Source organism: Eumetopias jubatus, unplaced genomic scaffold (genome assembly GCF_037043125.1).
Source record: "Eumetopias jubatus isolate StellerSeaLion01/CBP00866 unplaced genomic scaffold, mEumJub1_p1.0 scaffold_8, whole genome shotgun sequence".
Lineage (NCBI taxonomy): Eukaryota > Metazoa > Chordata > Mammalia > Carnivora > Otariidae > Eumetopias > Eumetopias jubatus.
The window spans coordinates 77,708,746-77,727,738 of NW_028274814.1; the positions used below are offsets into that span (position 1 = coordinate 77,708,746).

An 18,993-nucleotide genomic window follows, 5' to 3' on the forward strand; every position below is an offset into this window, starting at 1 on the left:
TGTATTCCATTGCGTGTGGATGTTTCAGAGTTGATTTATCCATCCACTTATTACAGGACATTGGATTGTTTCCAGTTCTTGGTGGTTATGAATAGACCTGTATAAACAATTTAGGTACAGGATTTTATATGAATATTAATTTTTATTTCTTTAGAGTAAATACCCAGTAATAGGATTGCTGGATCATATGGTAAATGCATGTTTAAGTTTGGAAACTATTCCATCCATGTTTTAATAAAGTGATTGTATCATTTTACATTTCCACTAACAGTATATAAAAGTTCCTGTTTCCACATCCTCACCTGTTATACTTAGCACAATCAGACTTTAAAATATTAACCGTTCCAATAGGTATGTATGTGTTGGTAGTCTCATTGTGGTTTAATTTGCATTGTCTAATGACCAGTGATGTTGAGTGTCTTATTTGCTGTCCGTTGAGCTGTATTTTGAGTGTGTGTGTGTGAAGTGTATAAATCTTCTGTTCATTTTTTGTTTTTTCTTGTTGAATTTTGAGAGTTCTTTATATATTCTGCATATGAACACCTTATTACGTGATATATGCTTTGCTGATATTTTCTTAGACTGTGGCTCCTCTTGTCATTCTCTTAACAGTTTATTTCTAAAAGCAGAAGTTTTTTATTTTGATGAAATCCGGTATATCAATTTTTTCGTATTAATGATGGTTTCAGTGTTATATCTTTTGCTTAACAGAGGGTTGCAGTGATTTTTCTTAATGTTTTCCTCTAGAAGTTGTATGGTTTCATGTGTTACATTAGGTCTGTGATTCATTTTGAATTAATTTTTGGATACAGTATGAAGCATATGAATCGAAGTTCTGTTCTTTTCCTTTCTTTTTTTTTTCTCTTATATATTCTAAAACTATTTGTTGAAAAGTCTGTCCTTTCTGTAGTGCATAGCTTTTGCACCTTTGTAAAAACTTAGTTGTTTATATATGGTAAGTCTATTTCTGGATTCTCTTCTAGCCCATTAATCTATTGGTCTCTTATGTCAAGATGCTTCACTGTCTTGATTTCTATAGCTTTTTTTTTTAAGATTGTATTTATTTGAGAGAGAGAGAATGAGAGAGAGAGAGAGAGCACATGAGAGGGGGAGGGTCAGAGGGAGAAGCAGACTCCCTGCTGAGCAGGGAGCCTGATGCGGGATTCGATCCAAGGACTCCAGGATCATGACCTGAGCTGAAGGCAGTCGCTTAACCAACTGAGCCACCCAGGCACCCTTGATTTCTATAGCTTTATAGTAGGCCTGGAAGTCATATATTGTTAGTCTACCAATTTTGTTACTTTTTCCAAAATTATTTTGGCTCTAATGTTTTTGTGTTTCCCGATGAATTTTAGAATCCGTTTCTTGATTTAAAAATAAAAGCCTGCTAGGATTTTTATAGGGGTTGCATTGACTCTATATAGATCAATTTGGGGAGAATTGACCTTTTAACAATATTGAATCTTAACGATCACAGAACAAATTATGTGTCTCCATTCATTTAGGTCTTTCAAAATTTCTTTCAGAGTGGTTACAATGTCTTTTACATCTTTTGTCAGATTTAGCCCTAAATATTCAATAGATTTTTATTAAAAAATGTTATTTCAAGAGAGGAATCCTTTGTTTATTGCTGATATTTAGAAATACAGTAGATCTTTTAAAAGTTTAGTTTGTATCCGCCAACCTTGCTAAACTTGCTAAGTAGTTCTGCGAGCTTTTTTTTTTTTAAATCTTGTAGATTCCATTGAATTTCTACATTTTTTCTTTCCAATCTGGGTTCTTTTTATTTCTTGTCTTATTGCTCTGGCTTAAAAAAAAAAAAAAGAAATCTTAAAAAAGGTGAAGAGCCTGATATCCATCTTTTGTTCCTGGCATGAAGAGGAAAAATACTCAGTTTTTTACCATTAAGTGTGTTGTTAGCTGTATGTTTTTCACAGATGCCCTTTATCAGGTTGAGGAATTTCCCTTCTGTTTCTGATTTGCCGAGAGGTTTTGTCAGGAATGCATGTTGGATTTTGTTAAGTGCACTTCCTGCATTTGTTGATGATCATATAATAAAGTCCCCATTGATATTTTTTTGCTCTAAATTTTTTATTGTTATGTTAATCATCATTAGTTTCCCCATTGATTTTTTTCATTGTTTAGAATAACCCCACTTGGTTGTGATGTGTTGTTGTCTTATACATATTTTTATTAGTTATGCTAAAATTTTGTTCAGGATTTTCATATGTCATCATGAAGGATATTAGTCTGTAGCTTTTAATTATAATGTCTTTGGTTTTGGTATCAGGGTAATGTATAACTCATAGAGTGACTAAGAAAGTATTCACTCTTCTTCACGTTCCTGGAGGAGTTTGTTTAGAATGGATTATTATTTAAATGTTCAGTAGAATTGACTCTGGGCCTGGAATTCTTTTCATGGAAAGGTTTTTAACCGTAGATTCAATTTCTTTAATAGATGCAGGACTCTCCAGTTATCTATTTATTTTTAAATCATGGTAAAGTAAACATAAAATTGACCATGTTAACCATTTTTAAGTTTACAGCTCAGGGGCAATAAGTACGTTTGCATTGTTTTGCAGCCATCACCACTATCTGTTTTCAGAACTTTTTCATCACCTCAAAGAGGAACTCTGTACCAATTAAACAATAGCTTTCACTCCACTTTCCCCTCAGCCCGTGGTAACCTTTCTTCTGTCTTCTGTTTTTATGAATTTGCCTGTTTTAGATACCTCCTAGGTGGAATCATACAGTATTTGCCCTTTTGTGAGTAGCTTATTTCACTTAGCTTAATGTGATCAAGGTTCATACATGTTGTAGCATATCTCAGAATTTCATCCCATTTTATGACTGAATAATGTTCCATGATATGTATAAACCACATTTTGTTTATCTGTTCATCGAGCACTTGAGTTGCTTCAGCCTTCTGTTGTAATACTGCCGTCAACATTGTTGCGCAAATATCTGTTTGAGTTTCTGCTGTCACTGCTTTTGGGTATATACTAAGAGTGGAATTGCTGCCTAATACGGTAATTGTTTCAGCTTTTTGAGGAAACATCAGATTTTCTTCTGTTCCTAGTTTGTTGAGCGTTTTTTATCATAAAAGGATGCTGAGTTTTCTCAAATACTTTTTCTGCATGAATTGAGATGATCATGTGTTTTTCCCCCCATTCATTCTTTAATGGGATATATTATTTTGAGTGATTGCTCATATTCCACCAATCTTGTATTATGGAGGTAAAACTCACTTTATCATGGTGTATAATCCTTTTAAGAGGCTGCTGAATTACGTTTGCTAGTATTTTGCTGGGGATTTTTTGCATCAGTATTCCTCTGGGATATTGGTCTATAGTTTTCTTTATTTGTAGCATCTTTGTCTGGCTCTGGGATCAGAATAGTGCTAGCCTCCTAGAATGAGCTTGGAAGTGTTCCTTTCTCTTCCATTTTTTGAAAAGTGAGGAGGGTTGGTGTTAACTCTTTAAATGTTTGGTGGAATTTACCAATGGAGCTATCTGGTCCTGGGCTTTTCTTTGTTGGGATGATTTTGATTACTTACGGTCTCTTCAGATTTTCTTTTTTTTTTTTTAATTTTATTTATTTGAGAGAGAGGCAGAGTGAGAGAGAGTGAGCACAAGCAGGGTGAGGGGTAGAGAGAGAAGCAGACACCCCGCTGAGCGGGGAGCCCGATGTGGGGCTCTATCCCGGAACTCTGGGATCATGACCTGAGCCGAAGGCAGACGCTTAACCGACTGAGCCACCCAGGGGCCCCAGATTTTCTTTTTCTTGATAAGTCGATTTTGTCAATTGTGTGTTTTCAGGAATTCGTTCATTTCATCTAGGTTATCCAGCTTGTTGGTGTATATAATCATTTTTTTGGCTGTAAAATTAGTGGTAATGTCCCCACTTTCATATCTGAGTTTTGTAATTGGAATCTTCTCTTTTTCCTTCGTCTAGTTAAAAGCTTGTCAGTTTTGTCGATCTTTAAAAAGAAAGAAAGAAAGAAAGAAACCAGGCCTTGGGCATGGATTTTTCTCTATTGTGTATCAATTCGCTTTGTCCTTTAATTTGGTTCTGATCGTCATTATTTCCTTCCTTTTATAGCCCTTAGTTTGCTCTTCTTTTCTAGTCCCCTAAGGTGTAAAATTAGGTTATTGAGTTGAGATATTTCTTCTCTTATACTGTGTTTAGAGCTGTAAATTTCCCTCAGCACTGCTTTTGCTACATCTCAAATTTCGGCGTCTTGTGTTTTCATTTGTCTCAAAGTATTCTCTAATTTTCTTGTGATTTCTTCTTTGGCCCATTAGTTGTTGTTTGAAAGGGTGTGATTTAATTTGCACATGTTTGTGAATTCTCCAGTTTTCTTTCTGTCATCGATTTCTAGTTTCATTAGGTTATGATAAAAAATACTTCAGATGAGTTTAGTCTTTTAAAACTTATTCATACTTGTTTTGTAGACACCATGGGGTCTGTCCTGGAGAATGTTTCATAGGCGCTTGAGAGAACTGTGTTCTGAAGTCGTTGGGTAGCATGTTCTCCGGGGCCTCACTGGTCTGTGCTGTTGTTCTGCTGTCCTATTTCTCTGTTCTCTCTCTGGTTGTTTGATCCATTATTGAAAGTGGTGAATTAAGATCTCCAACTAATACTGTATTTGTCCCTCCAGTTATGTGAATGGTTGCTTCATAGATACTGGGATCTGTCCTTTTGTGTATGAGTCTCTTAAGAGACAGCATGTACACTTGGATCTTTTTTATAGATTTATTTATATACTTGGGTATTATTTTTATATATGTTCTGCCAACACCACCTTTAATATAATTACTGGTAAGGGAGGATTTACTACTGACATTTTGCTGTTTGTTTTCTGTGTTTCTGTGTGTCTCAGAGAGTTTTTGTCGCTTATTTCCTCCATTACTGCTGCCTTTGGGATTAGTTGATTTCTTACACTGACATGTTTTGATTTCCTTTTGTTTAAATTCTTTAGGTATTTTGTTTGTGGTCTGTTTCTTTTTGAGTCAATTTCTGATAGTTTTTAATCTTGGAAGGAAATTGACATTTCATCTGAATTGTCAAGTTTTTTGGCATGAACTTGTTTATAACATTTCCTCAGTTACCTTTTCACCTCTGTATAATCTGTAGTGATGTGATCTTTCTCATTCTTTATAATGGTAATTTTTGTCTTTGTTTCTCTTGATCACTTAGGCTAGAATTTATCAGTTTCTTGATTTTTCCTTATAGAACCAATGTTTTGTTTCATTGATTTTACTTACTTATTTTTATCTATTTTTAAGGATTTTATTTATTTATTTGAGAGTGAGAGAGAGTACAAGCTGGGCGGCGGGGCAGAGAGAGAGGGAGAAGCAGGCTCCCCACTGAGCTGGGAGCCTGACACGGGCTCTATCCCAGGACCCCAGGACCATGACCTGAGCCGAAGGCGGCTATTAAGCTGACTGAGCCACCCAGGGGCCCATTGTGTCTTCATATTCACCTATGTTTTCTTCTGTGATGTCTAATTTTTGTTAATCTCATCCCATGTATTTTACATCTCAGACACTTTCACTTTATCTCTAGATGTTTGATTTGGGTCTTTTTAATCTCATGTCTACTTTTTAAACATGTGCTATACATTTAAAATAGTTTTTAATTTCCTGTGTGCTAATTCTAGCAGCTTTGTTCTCAGTCAGTTTCTGTTGATTGCCCTTTACTTCTGACATGGCAGATGACTCCATTGATATGTTCTGGTTTCTCACTGACAAGTATCTCTTTATGATACGGTTGATAATATCTTTGGTAAACTTTCATGTTCCATTCACTGCTTGTTTTAAAGGTTTTATTGACCATAATGTCTAGTTTTAACTGAACTACCCCTCACAAAATAGCAGATATGCCTAAAAAAAGATTACTTTAAAAAAACTGAATTAAATATTGTATTAAAAGTGCAAGCCCAAACGAACAACAAGAAAAAGCCAAAATGACAGTTCTTCTGTGGATATTGTGACTTATAAGAAATACATATTTGGCCCCTGGCAGAGAGTTTTTAAAACCCTTTGACTTTCTTAACTGATCAAAGCAGTGACGACGTCTTTTGCTTTTCATAACTACCCCTTCCAAACGTACCCGACTTTATGTTAGCACTCTGACTTCTGGAAAGCCTCTAAGGGTGGAGGCTGGTTGCCTGGAGAACCACCCATGTGATTAGAGGGTTGGGATTTTCAGTTCTACTCTCTCCTACCCCAGGAGAGGGGAGAGGGAAGAGGGATGGGAGAGTCTGTCCAGTCACTGAAGGACAGTGATTTAATCAATCATCCCTGAGTAATGAAACCGTCATAAAAATGCTGAATTTACTGGTTCTGAGAGTTCGGTTTTGGCAAACACATGGAAGTCCTGGGAGGATGGCATGCTTGGAGAGGGCATGGGAGCTTTGTGCCCCTTCCCCCCATACTTTTCCTTATTTGTCTCCTCCATCTGGCTGTTCCTGGGTTATATCCTTTTATAATAAGATGATACTCTAGTGAGCAACTCTTCCTGAGTTCTGTGAGCCACAAATTAAAGCAATCAAGGGAGGAGATTGTGGGAACCTTTGATCAATAGCCAGGTGGTCGGAAGCACAGGTAACAACCTGGATTTGGGATGGCATCTGAAATGGGAGTGCAGCAGTCTTATAGGACTTCTTATTAGTTGGCCCTTACCCTGTGGGATCTGACTGTATCAGACTGAATTGAACTGTAGGACACTGATGGCCGTCCCTGGACAGTCAGAGAGTATCTGGTCACAGAAGTGTTCAGTGTTGTAGGAGAATAGAGGAGATACAAAGAATGTTTTTTTCTAAGATGTTCAGCTTCAAACCGTTAAGAGCTCCTTGTCATCCACATGAGGAGGTTGAACAGATGGTTTAATCAAATCTAGTAAGAAGTTGGCAAAGTCAGATTTATTAAAAAGATTCCTACTGTGGCCACCTTTTTATAAAAGCAAGTTAAGAGCCACTGGCAAAACAGAAGAACCAGACTTGGTGAAGAAGCCGTTTGAGCAGGTGAAAGCTAAAGAACTCAGTGTCTGCATAGGAGATTCACCAGAGGGACCAAGGAAAGATGAAACGGGGACTTGCAGGGTCTGGATCCAGTTGGGGTGCCCTTTCAGGCTCCCTGTGTGTATTGACTTTGGTGGTAGGATGCCAGTGGGCATTGTTACCTGAGGATGTCCTCTGTCACTTTCAGATCTAATATCTCAGAAGAGTAACTTAATGATACATGTGACAGAGACCGTCATTAGACTGTCAAGAAACATATGAAAAACAGGAAATTGTAAAAGGGAAGAAGGAGATTGGGAGAGGGAGGTAAACACAAACATTTTGGGAACAGTGATTTTCTTTTCTTGGGTAGCTAGGAAAAAGTCAGTCTGCCCTTGAGCATGTTGTCTGGAGTAATTAGGAAAAAAAAAGTTCTTTATGCTCTGAAAAACTTTGAGAATTTAACTGGAGAGTGTGTTTGACAGGTTTTCTCTATGTAATGTCTACAGTGGCCTTAATTTAGTACCTGCACCAAGTCAGAACCATTTCCCTCATCTGAATTTTCTCAGGCTTTGTTCTGTTTTTAAAGTATTATGAATAAAATGTGAATAATTTCATACTTTTTTAAAAAAGACTTTATTTTTATTTTATTCATGAGTGACAGAGAGAGGCAGAGGCAGAGGGAGAAGCAGGCTCCCCGCGGAGCAGGCAGCCCTATGTGGGACTCCATCCCTGGACCCTGGCACCATGACCTGAACCGAACGCTTACCTGACTGAGCCATCCAGGCGCCCTTCATACTTTTTATATAAATGGTGTGGCATAATATTTATTTATCTAGACCTGGTGAATACAAGATTGTTTAATAGGAGTTTTTGTTTGTTTAGCTGCGAAGAAACTTTAACTTAAATTTTCCTGGGACTATGTTATTAGCACTGTCATAATTGCCCCTGATTCTAGGTATGGCTTCATCAACTCCTTTATCAGTCTAGCTCAAAACACAAACTTTTTTTTTTAATCTTTGGCATACAGAAAGACCTGGTAAAGTGCATTTTTATTACCTAATTTGTGTTTGTAGTGGATCACCAGAAATCATCCAAGAATTACTCATGTATTTCCATATTGGTGACAGGTGTTCTCGTAAGCATTTAGTATATGAGGGTGCTGTTCATCTTACTTGTGACTGTTCTGAATTAATTGTGACAAGCTCTAATTAGAGCTTTTGAAAGTTTCATTCCAGGCTTCTTGAGCTGATGTTTTGCCTCTGGCCAGTGGGATAGACTGCACATTAATTTTGATACTCTTTAAAGACATGTGCGCAGTTACTGTTCATTTAAGCCAGATGGCATGTGTCAACTCCTGTTCCTGGAAAGGGAGAGGTTTTTTGGTGGGGGAGGGGGGCTTTGTAGTAAAACCTTACGTGTCTTCTTATGGAGCTCTTCTCTTTACCTAATAAATTAGTACGTGTCTTCTTATGGAGCTCTTCTCTTTACATGAATTAGTACTTACAGAAGATTTTCATAGCAATGTAAGGGCTCCTCCTTTCACTTATGAAGAAGATTCTTAGGGGATTGGGCACAGATGTTTTTGTGTGTAAATTCTTTTGCAGTTGTGCAGTAGCAAGGGATCACTGATAAAGTTACATAAAACGAATACTGTTTTTTAGGAGAAAATCAAAGAATTCATAAGAGAAGGAGTAAGTGGCCCTTTTATGTTTTTACCAAGCTGCTTACAGTCAGAATCTGAGTCAGGGGATTGGCTGGCTCTGGACAGAACTCTTAATGATGGAGTGTCGATGCATTTGGAGCCCCTTAGAAAATTGCTCTGATCCAGAGTCAGCCATAGATAGTCTTCTCTACATGAGCACCGTGAATTCCAGCGCTTGGCTTTTAATGTGCATCATGAATCACCTTACATTGAAGTTTATTTTTCCATTAAAATTTTTATTTTTTTCAAGCAAGTACAGGTAGGTAAGTGTTTGAATTCTGCAAGCATTTGGTTTTCATTTATCCTGACTAAATCTTAAGCTGCTGAACTTTAGTGACACTTTTTAATTTTCACATCCATAACTCCCAAGAATTTAGGGTGTGAATTTGGGTATTTGATAAAGTGGCTTTTCTATGTTCTTATTTTCTTAGAAATTGATTTTACAAGTATTATTCTACTGGGATGCTTATCAACATAAGGTATTGTATATATCCTGTGTGTAAGACACCCGATAAAGTATAATCTGTCACACACATATTATATGAGAGCCCTGATGCAGGGCTCTATCCCAGGAGACTGGGGTCATGACCAGAGCCAAAGGCAGACCCTTAAGCTACTAAGCCACCCAGGGGCCACTGTTCTCTTAATAACAACCCCTCCTATGTCCTCCCCTAGTTTGACGTTTGAGATTACGAAAAGAATACTATTTTGTGTATATTTGTTTTCAAAACCTTTTGAATCTCCAATTAATGAATTTTTATTAAACAGTGTTGAATATTCATTACCAAGACAATTCATGATTAAATAGAAAACATGTTAAATACTGCGATAATGGTGTATTCAGTGAGTATTCAGTGAGTTTTATGCTCTGGCACAGTAATAGTGCTTAAAAGCATCCATAATTCCCAAGAATTTAGGGTGTGAATTTGGGTATTGGTAAAGTGGCTTTTCTATGTTCTTATTTTCTTGGAAATTGATTTTACAAGTATTATTTTACTGGGATGCTTATCAACATTTTCATTTTTTTCAAAGTGTTGACTTTAAGGTGAAAACAATTTCAGTGGATGGCAATAAGGCTAAACTTGCAATTTGGGTAAGAGTTTTAAAAATGTATTTTGTATAAATATTCAACTTGTATTTTTTAAAGAAGCAGAAGGTGATGTATGTAGAGTTCTAGAGGGAAACAATTTGTATCAAATAATTTTTGGACAATTTGTTGGTTAATGGATAAACAATAAATGGCTATGTTTTATATTGGGTAATGAGGCAGAGACTTGTTCCACTTAATCAAAATTTTAAAATATACAATCCCTTAAGAATACTTAAAAGCAGAATAAAGTATAGAAAAATCATCTTATCTGCCAGAAGGGATTATTGCTATTGAATACGTTTCTTTAAAGTTTTAAGAAGACAGTGTATACTCAGCTAACACTGAAGGCAGTTGTTGGGGAGAAGGGGATGAAGTGATGCTCAGGAAAAAAATATTTTTCATGTTAGTCTGTTCGTATATTCCTGAAATTTGAATTTGCCAACTTTGGATATATTTTCTACTCTCAGTGCCTAGTCTTTACTTACTGTCCTTTCATTTGCCTGTGAACCCAAACATTCTGATACATGTTGCTTTCCTAAGACCTTTTCATGATAGTGCTGACCAAATAAAATAGCAATAACTGTCAAAGACGTCCAAGATGCTTAGTGTCTGTCTCTGTCTGCCCGTCTCTCTCCCACTCCTGTCTACCTACCTACCTATTTCTCTCTCTCTATCTAAATGATTGCCAATAGATTACATTACATATATAATTTATAAAACTATGCTCTTATATATCGGATTCCCACATATACTATGATAACTAAATATATAAATACGTTATTGTTACATGGGATAATTGGAACTGGTTAGCGGTCATCACACTGAGATGTACTTCAACATGGTGATGAAGTAGTAACTGGGCATCGGTTACAGATTGAAACAGCACGTGTTTATGTATTGTATGATCTGATTCATTTTCCTGGCATTCTCCGAATGGCATATTATTTCTAATACACATTTTATCCCAAATAACAAGTAACTGTGTAAGTGTGTCTCATGTTTTTCTGTTAAATTTTTTCTAACATACAATACTTTACACGATCGGTAGCCTATTGGCCCCCTCCCCAAAATATAATTATGATATTGATAAGAATAGTAATGTCTAACAGAAAACAATTTGGAAAATGTTGGACTAGGCCATAATAAAATATATCGAACAGTTTAAGAATGCTAGCTTCTCCCTGTACAAAAGTGGGAGCCTGATTTTCCATATACTTTTCATGGTTGAATTTATCCCTTCTTTCTGCCCTTGCTACTGTTTTGTGAGATATACGTGTTAGAATAGGATCTAAGGCTTGGTGGTTTCCGTGAGATCTTTCTTTTATGCAAGAGGTATTGTTAAATTTACTTTTTAGTTCCTGTATAATAAAAAGGTTGGCAGGTATTACTGAAGTGACATCTTTATCATAGGCGTATAAATATTTTTTTTAATAAGAGGCTCAATCTCAGAACCCTGAGACCCTCATGACCTGAGCTTAAATCAAGAGTCAGAAGCTCAACTGACTCAGCCACTCAGGTGCCCCAAATGTTAATGTTCTTGTGTGTGAGTGTGTGTGTGTGTTTGTAATACTAACTCTGTCATGTGCTGCAAATATTTTTTTCCTGTTTGTCATTTGCCTTCAAATCTTGTTTAGGATGAGTGAGTGTGTGTATGAGGTATGGATGGTGTGGGGAGAGATGTTCTTGCCATACCAAGGTTTTAGTATTTTTGTGGTCAGACCAGTTTTTTTTTTCATGAATTTGGGTGTTACGTCATATTTAGGAAGGCCTCCTCACTCATGAATAGAAATACATGAGTCCATTGTTTCCTCTCAGTTCCTCTCCTGCTTCGATGCTTCTCCTAGGATCAGTCAAATAGAATAATCAAGTACAGCCCTGTCCTCACTGCTCCCAAAAGTGCCGCACACACATCACAGCCTACTTGGCACCTCTAAAGCTATTTTTCTCTATATCCTGCCCTCACTTCCACTCCCACATTTTAATATTTAGTCTTTCCAGATCCTTCCTTGTCCTTTGTCCATTTCTAATCTTTAATAATCTCTTTTCTCCTCTCCCATCAGAGAAGAAAACCACAGATAGTAAGCTCTGCTTTTCTTATCTTACAAGGATGCTATTACAGTTATTGCAAATTCCTATCTTGAAAACAAGAACAAGCAAAAATCTTAACTTTTGACTATGTAAGCCTATAAATTTTATAGGTGTAATATATTCTGATCCAATATTGTGGCACAGGGTGTTTGCTCAAATTATCATACCTACTTAAACATTTTTATAAGTGGATCCAAAAAAATCAAGACTCTAAATAGCTGGATTAATTTAAATATTTGTGTGTAAATATTTTTTACTGTAGTATTTTAACATTAAACATTATTTTTTGGCTCTAGTCTTTTTTGTTTGTTTGTTTTTAAGATTTTATTTATGAGAAAGAGCAAGAGAACCTGAGCAGGGGGAGGGGTAAAGGTGGAGAAACAGACTCGACACTGACATGGGGCTCAGTCCCAGGATCCTGGGATCATGACCTGAGCTGAAGTCAGACGCGTAACCAACTGAACCACCCAGGCGCCCTGCTCTGGTCTTTATTTTTAAAACACTGGGCTTTATGGATATTTTAACTAGAATCACAGTTCTGATTTTTAAAATATTTATTTATTTATTTTAGGGGGAGGGGCAGAGGGAGAGAGGGAATCCTTAAGCAGACTCCCCACTGAGCACAGAGCCCCACATGGGGCTCTATCCCAGGCCCCTGAGATCAGGACTTGGGCTGAAATCAGGAGTCGGATGCCCAAGGCATTCCACAGTTCTGATGTTTATGTTGTGTCTCCTCAGAGCAGTTACTAAGTGGATCTCAGTGAATATCAAGGGAAACAAAATTCATATTCAAATGCTTTTCGCTGTTTCTGGAAATTAATTTATTATAGTGTGGATACGGTTTTGATATGAAAACAGAATTTTTCTGTTACCACCAAAAGTCTTGTGACTAAAATATTTCTTGCTTGGTCCTTGCCCTAACCTATATCAAATTATCCAAAGTATAATCTGCTTTAGATAGTAAGTACACTTCAGTTGGTGCACCTTTAATTTATATTACTGTTTTTTGAAAAGTTGAGTCAATATGCAAATTGAATAATTTTAAATATCAGAGGTTTTGTAAGAAACTTTGAAGCAAAGGGAATTTTTGTAAAGAGAGAAATCATTTTTATCATAAATTTATCTGTTTAGAAAGTTTAATTTTGTTAATTTTTTCACTTCAAGATGGCAGGGCTGGGGGCAGTTTCTGTAGTGGTGAGAGTCTGGAAGCAAGGACATTCTGCATTTATGTAAGCGTAGCTGGGGAAGAGTAGTAGATTTGCAGAGTGGTTTACTTTGAAAGTTATTTTCCTCTTAAGTTTCTCTTCTGGGGCCATAAATTACTCATATATTCTCTACCTGTTGCTCTTATATTAAAGCAGTCTCTATTTTGGCCAGGGACAGAAAGTAGGTAAGTAGGAAAGTAAGTAGCTGGAGCCCGTCACTGCTGGTTTAAAATGCCTCTGCAATCTTATAAACCTCTTAGAGGTTATGAACATGTTTTCTATCTGAAGGAGCGTCTGCTTGCCCCATAGCTAAACTCGGATTTACAACCATGAGACTGGCAGCTAAGTTGATGTTTGACATATGTCTTCACTTTTCTTCAGGTTATTTGATATTAGCAGAGTGGAAACTTTTTCTTACAGGGCAGAGAGTAAATATTTAGTCTAATCCTAAGGCAGGCCATGTGGCATTGCATAATCGAACGGGCCTGGCTGTGTTCCAGTAAAACTTTAGTTAATAAAACAGGTGCTGGGCGGAGGGAGCCGTTTGTCAACTGCTGCTTTGCATAATCTTAGGTATCTTGAAGCCACAGTCCAAGGATGGTAGAAAGAAGACAGAAGGAACCAGGTCCGGAAGTACAGACTTGTTAATTAGTTTGGGTTGGTTGGTTGGTTGGTTGGTTGGTTTCCAAGGAAAGTTGAGCAACTGTCCTGTGGCAAGAATTGCTCTAGGCACTGGGGTTAAACCGATGATTAAGCAGATGAGGTCTCTTTCCTCACGAAACTTGCACTTCCTAGCTGGTGTGCATCTTTTATGTTCCTCTCCCTCAATATGTGTCAGAAACATGTGATAGGAAGTGGTTTGGTTTTATGCATTTTCCGAAAAGAAGATACAGAGAAAATACTTTTAAGAGTCCAACCTAAAAATTGCTTACCTAAAATAAGACACTCCTGTAATTCTCTTTAAAAAAAAAAAAAATAAGTGGTTCTCAACCCTGATTCTACATTAGAATCACCCGGGAAGACTTTGAAAACTTCTGTCTTACCGTAGACCAATTAAACCAGAACCAGTGGGGGTTGGACCCAGGCATTGGAATTTTTCATTTCCCAGGAAATTTCACTATGCTTCTGAAGTTGAGAACCATGGCTTTCAAGGAAATGGGTTTCATGTGTGATAAAAATCTTGAAGAAATACCCCTTTACTTAGATGCATTTTTCTAGAGATGAGTCAGTATTTATTAATTTTATTTTATGTAACCCTCTTCAGTAAGAGAACGCATCTAATTTAAATTTCAAGATTTAAATGAGCTTGTGCATGGATATTTTTAATAATGCTGTTTGACTTTCTACTCTTAATACTATTTATACTTTTTAAATTTAGTAATAATTGGTTGTCACCTTTAGGATACTGCTGGTCAAGAGAGGTTCAGAACATTAACTCCCAGCTATTATAGAGGTGCAGAGGGTGTGATATTAGGTAAGGTTTTACTTTACGATACTGCTTTAAAAGTGTTGTTTTATTATTGCAATTTCTGATTTTCCTTATCTGTGAAGGTCAGTGAGTTTTTAGTTTTCTTCAGGGGTACCTTTATGTAACTTGAAGTTATATTAGCTTCATTTAATATTAATGAATATTTAAACTTTCAAAATTCCTTTTCAGTCCTTTGTCTATCAATTAAAAGAGAAAGATCAGATTAATTTATTTGGTTTAAAAGCACATGTTGATGAAGACATAATTGAGGATTAATCCACATGTAATTGGTCTGTCTGACGAGTGTTACCAGAAACTGATCTTCAGTCGGCAGTGCATTAACATTTGCTGTGCGTTTATAAAGAAAGAAGGATGCTAGTTGCTTAGTTGAATCTGTTTTATGAGTCCTAAAAAGTCTAACAAGGCACTTAACATCGTTGATTCATAATCATACAGAATTTAAAAACCAAATGTGGATTCTCATTGTAAGTTGTTGAAAAGTGCTTGTTACCAATATTCCTGGGAAACTTTTAAAAATAAATATTGGTCAATTTTAGGGAAAATTGTCTTTTTATATTATATCATAAATAGTGAGGTTTTAGGTTCATTTCATTAATTTAACAGCAACTCTTATTTTGGTTTAGCATCTTTAAGTTTAGAAAACACCTTTTTTTAAAAAAAAACATTTTATTTATTTATTTGACAGAGAGCAGGAGAGCACAGGCCGGGGAGCAGCAGAGGGAGAGGGAGAAGCAGGCTCCCTGCTGAGCAGGGAGTCAGAGGTGGGGCTCGATCCCAGGACCTGGGACCATGACCTGCCCTGAAGGCAGTTGCTTAAGCAACTGAGCCACCCAGGCACCCCTAGAAAACACTTTAAATTAATAAGTTCTTTATATGAATAAGCCCTTAATATATTTTAATGCAGTGGGATGGAAGATGAAAGTGATAACAAGGAGACAATCAGGATCTTCTCCGTTAAGTTTACATATTTTTTCAAAGTTGCAAATTCTGGTCCTTGTAAGAAACAAATTAACAGGGTCATAGATGTTTGAATCCATGGAAAAAAGTTTGGTATTTTGCCACAGATTTGGATCTGAATGTTTTCGTTTTTGGATAAATGTCTTTTATTGTTAAGAATGGGAACAGCTGTTGTTTTGCTTAAATTAATTTTCAGTTATCACACAGGATATAATTTCATTTCTCTCACGGTGTGTCTTAATGAAATTGAAGTGTGTGTATGTATATGTTTATTATTATTTTTTAATACACTTGTTTCTTCCATCTGGCTGAGTAGATACTGATTGTTAAGCATTTGAAGGCTTAGAAACAGACTTGCCTATATAGAAATATTAGCTTGTAGTGACATATCAGAAATATAATGCCATTGCTCTTATTTTTAATGCTTATTTAATAAGTGACGCTTTTTATTTCAGTTTATGATGTCACAAGAAGAGATACCTTTGTCAAATTGGATAATTGGTTAAATGAATTGAAAACATACTGCACGAGAAATGACGTAGTAAACATGCTGGTTGGAAATAAAATTGGTTAGGTAAGAAGTCAGACACTTGGCATTTTGACTGTATTTTGGTAGCTTTTCTTAATCCTTATATTTACCTTTTAGGAAAATCGTGAAGTCGATAGAAACGAAGGCCTGAAATTTGCACGAAAGCATTCCATGTTATTTATAGGTAGGTGTGTGAACATTTATCCTTTCATTAGTAATGAGGAATTTTAAAATGGAGTTTTTGCTACATTTTTCTCTTTATGAACAGTAAAATGTATGTACTTAGTTCATCATTTTCTTGTGCTAACTGTAGAGCCAGGTTCATTTTTCCTTCTGTAAAAAAAAAAAAAATTGGATCTTTTTTTTTTTGGTTTTGGTCAAACTTTTTATTTAGTATTCTGTAGTTGCTTAACACACACTTAAATGGTCTTATTGGGGGAGGGGAAAGGGGAGGTTCTTGTAGATTCCCAAGGAAATGTCAGAAAGGCAAAATATGGCCAGCATTATCCATTTGCTTTTTTGGGTTTACTGGGTGAATAGCACTTTCCTTACATAAGCATCTGATCTCAGGATTTTCATACTGAGAACATTGAGATTTCAGTTGAAGACACTCTGAAATCCTAGAGTAGCATACCCCGACCACCCTCTAATAGCTAGCTTGTCTGTATAGGCAGAAGGAGTCACCTCTCCATTTTAGATGGCTAGATGTTTGTGGAAGGTCTTAGAATTGCTTTGCCTCATTTACTGGGAAAAATCAGATATAGGAAGTGGCCTTTAGGGACACTTTTAACTTGAAAAATTACAACACTAGTACACAAGTCAAGTCTTAACACATTTAACATTTGCTTATTGAAAGCAATGTCATAAAGTCAAATAAGATTAAACAGGTTTTACTTTTTTTTCCCTCACATGAACATAAAAATTATGGAAGGGGAACTTAACAGGAAATTTAAAAAAAAAAGTAACACAATTTTTCCTTTTAGTAGTCCTTGGGTAGTTATGACAGAAAAGGTTCCACTTTTTTGTTTGTTTCTTTGAACAGGGATTTTGGTCCAAAGTTTTGTTTTTAATATCTGCTTCTGACTCCCCCTCTATCAGATTGGCTTCCTCCACGGCCACCACCTCTTGGTGCTCCGCGGCTTGAACTGCTGTAGGAATCACGTGGAGGAGGGTACCCCCTTTCCATAGAAGGGGGAAGCCCTCTTTCTTGTCTGCCAACCCGATCACGACCACTTGAGTAGAGATCACTTCGGCTGCTTGAGTAACTGTCTCGACTTCCACCATATCCGTCACGTGAGCTGCTGTAATCATCCTAGCGACTGCTTCCATCATAAGATGGCGGGGGCCCTCGTGTAGGTGGAGCACTACGTGAGTTACCCTAACTCGCATATGAATCTCTGTAGGAACCTCCACTTGGATGATCTGAATAGTCACGATCACGACCATAGCCATCTCTATCACTATAGCCTCTCGATGGGTAGTCATCACGTGAACTGGAATGACCATAATCACGGTAAGTATAATCTCTTGGTGGTGGTGCATAATCTCTTGTATCACGAGAACTTGGGTAATCTCTGCTTGAATAGCTGTCTTTAGTAGAGTATCCATCATCTCTTGGGGACAAATAAACATCTCTACGAGAGGGCAGGGGTTCCCGTCGAGGTGGGCCTCCATAACTATGTCTTCCGTGTGACACAGGAGCTCTTCCTCCCATTCCACTGCTGCTGCGAACTGGTCCTGAAGGGGCAGATCTTTTAGGAGGAGGACCACCACTTCGTGGTGGTGGTCCTCTTTTTTCTGGAAGTGGTCCCCTGGAAGAACTCACGTTAAAATTCATGGAATAGCCACCATCATGCATGTGCCCTCCACGTGAGGGAGTCCCCTGGTTCCTCCACTTCCTCCTCTTCCACCTCTAAGACCTCTTGGAGGGCCTCTGCTTCTTGGAGGTGAAGGTGGTCCACGTCTACCACTTTCAAATGATGGTTTAGTGGCCCGTTCTACTTTGAGGGCTTTTCCATCTAAGGACTTTCCACTCATGTCTCTGGCTGCATCCTTAGCATCTGCTGGGCTCTCAAAGGTGACAAAAGCAAATCCTCTCGGTTTGTTGGTTTCACGATCTTTCATCAATAGAACTTCCACTATTCGTCCATATTTGCCAAATACTGCTTCAAGGGCTTTTTCATTTGTTTCTGTATTGAGGCCACCAATGAAAAGCTTTCCTGGGCGATCTGCTTCAACCATTTTTCCCCCCTGGTGAGACACGGAGGGGTGACGACGGTTCCAAGCTCCTACGAGCTCGCCGGCAGGGGCTTCGTAGCAGCTCAGCACGAGGGAGTGCCGCCGGTTCCGAGAACGGAATAGGGAAGCCGCTAGCACTACTGCGCAACGAGCAAGGATTGGATCTTATTATGTGAAGTTGTACAGGACACAGATCATTCCTGTCAGAATACAGCGGCATTCGGCAAAGCCGGGCACCCAGTGTGTGTTGTACCTTGTGGGTCCTTGTGCTGGCAGCAGTGGTACCACCTGGGAGTTTGTTAGAAATGCTTCATTTCAGTCCCAACCCACCTTTTCTGAATCAGAATCTGTATTTTTTTTAAAGATTTTATTTATTTACCTGTCAGACAGACCACAAGCAGGGGGAGCGGCAGGCAGAGGGAGAAGCAGGCTTCCCACCTGAGCAGGGAGCCCGAGGCGGGACTGGATCCCAGGACCCTGGGACCATGACCTGAGCTGCAGGCAGACGCTTAACCGACTGAGCCACCCAGGCGCCCCTGGAATGTGTATTTTAACAAGATCTTCATGTGACTTGAATGCACATTAATACTTGAGAAGCATGGTAAAATAGGGTTTGGCAGACTATAGCATGGGACCAAATCTGGTTCCACCATTTGTGTTGGAACACAACCTTGCCTGTGCATTTACAT

The 18,993-nt window shown here is 37.7% G+C and overlaps 1 pseudogene; it reads right to left on the reverse strand.

Annotated features, from left to right (window-relative positions):
* Positions 1 to 16,998: 16,998 nt before the first annotated feature.
* Positions 16,999 to 18,450, reverse strand: LOC148163744 (RNA-binding motif protein, X chromosome-like; annotated as a pseudogene).
* Positions 18,451 to 18,993: the final 543 nt, after the last annotated feature.